Raw genomic sequence first — 2,219 nt, 5'->3', positions numbered from 1 at the left:
TTGTAATTTTCAACTGGTACATTTTTAAAGTGTAGCTCCAGTCAAAAAAACTATTTTTAAGCTTTTTGGAAAACATAGGGAAGGGTTATCACCCCTGTATAATTTGTTTTGTCGTCCATCTTTTTTCATCTCACTTGCTGTTGTCTCCTTCCGTTTGCAAGTAGGAGATGTTTGTAAATTGGATGTTTGAAAGTAGGGGCCTGCCCTATATGCTCTGCAGAAATGGCGGAACAAGGTGTTGGTTTTGCAACAACATTGTAAGCCCTCAAAGTGACTCTTGGTGGGCGCTGGAGCGCCCTGCTGTGAACGATTATATCAAGAATTGTAATTACATGCCATTGTTGAACAGTGGTAGAAAAATTGACCTTTGGTGGTTGTGGTGCTGGTGCCACAACACTATAAGTCCTCACAGTTACTCTGGGTGGGCACAGGAAGGGGCCCTCCTGTGAAATATTATATCAAGAATTGTAATTACATGTCCCTGTTAAACAGGGGCAGAAAAATTGGGCCTTAGGCACTGGTGCCATCACACTGCAACCTCTGCCATATACTCTAGTTTTATTGCAGGAATTAGCCCTGCTGCAAAGCATTGCATCAAAAATTGTACTTAAACGCCCCTGTTAAACAGGGGCAGAAAAATTGGGCCTTAGGCACTGGTGCCATCACACTGCAACCTCTGCCATATACTCTAGTTTTATTGCAGGAATTAGCCCTGCTGCAAAGCATTGCATCAAAAATTGTACTTAAACGCCCCTGTTAAACAGGGGCAGAAAAATTGGGCTGCTGGCATCACCCAGAACCAAAAATGTTCTTCCAACATATCAGCGGAGGAGGAAGAGGATAGACAATCAACATAACAGGACAGTCACTCAGCATCAGCATAGGCAGTCTTGAAGGGATGTGGTATTTCAAAAAAAATTATTCGGTTACATCAGCTTCGGGTGCTTGGTAGCTGTGGGTGATCCAAGACTGATTCATCTTGATGAAGGTCAGTCGATCAACTGATTCGGTGGACAGGCGCACCCTGTGATCGGTAACGAAGCCACCAGCAGCACTGAAGGTGCGTTCCGAAAGAACGCTGGATGCAGGACAGGCCAGTAGCTCAATTGCATACTGTGCAAGCTCTGGCCAGTGATCCATCCTCAAGACCCAGTAAGCCAGAGGATTTTCAGTGGGAAAGGTGTCCAAGTCTGACCTTGCCCCTAGGTATTCCTGCACCATGTAAATTAGACGCTGGCGATGGGTGCTGGAACCAATCATACCTTGGGGCTGCGGACTAAAAAATTGTCTGAAAGCATCAGTCAGACGGCCACCTTCTCCACCGCTCCTTCTGACTGATGCCTCAGCAACACGTTGTCCAGGACCAGGAGTTTGTGACCTCCCAGTCTCTGGGAACGCGTTGCACAGAGCTTTCTGCAAGGCCTCCCGGAGATGTCTCATCCTATGCTCCCTCTGCGATGGCAAGATAAGGTCGGCAACCTTACCCTTGTACCGTGGATCAAGGAGAGTGGCCAGCCAGTAATGGTCCCTCTCCTTGATCCGAAGAATACGAGGATCCTTCCGCAGGCTTTGCAGGATCAGGGAGGCCATGCAGCGTAGGTTAGCTGAGGCATTCGGTCCGGAGTCCTCTGGGTCACTAAGGACAACATGATCCGCAGCTACCTCCTCCCAGCCACGTACAAGTCCACGTGTTTCTTGGGACTGTAAATCATCCCTATAAGACTGCTGCTGCTGATGCTGAGTGCCAGCCTCCACCTCCATGCTGACACAATCATCCTCCTCCTCCTCTTCCTCCTCCTCACCCTCTTCCTGTGTGATGGGTGGCACAGCAGGAACACTGTCTGGATAAAGGGGGCCTTGAGAGGCAAGGAAGTCCTCCTCTTCCTGCCTCAAGTGCCCTGTCCATTATTCCACGCAGCGTATGCTCCAAGAGGTGGACAAGAGGTATAGTGTCACTGATGCATGCACTGTCACTGCTCACCATCCTTGTGGCCTCCTCAAACGGTGACAGGACAGTGCATGCATCCCTGATCATGCCCCACTGGCGTGGTGAGAAAAAACCAAGCTCCCCTGACCCTGTCCTGGTGCCGTAGTCGCACAGGTACTCATTGATGGCCCTCTGCTGCGTGTGCAGCCGCTGCAGCATGGCCAATGTTGAGTTCCATCTGGTGGGCATGTCACATATAAGGCGGTTCTTGGGCAGGTTCAACTCCTTTTGG

The sequence above is a fragment of the Lithobates pipiens genome, unplaced genomic scaffold (genome assembly GCF_037356315.1).
Source record: "Lithobates pipiens isolate NorthernLeopardFrog02 unplaced genomic scaffold, aLitPip1_a1.2 Scaffold_16, whole genome shotgun sequence".
Lineage (NCBI taxonomy): Eukaryota > Metazoa > Chordata > Amphibia > Anura > Ranidae > Lithobates > Lithobates pipiens.
This window is presented reverse-complemented; position numbering follows the sequence as displayed.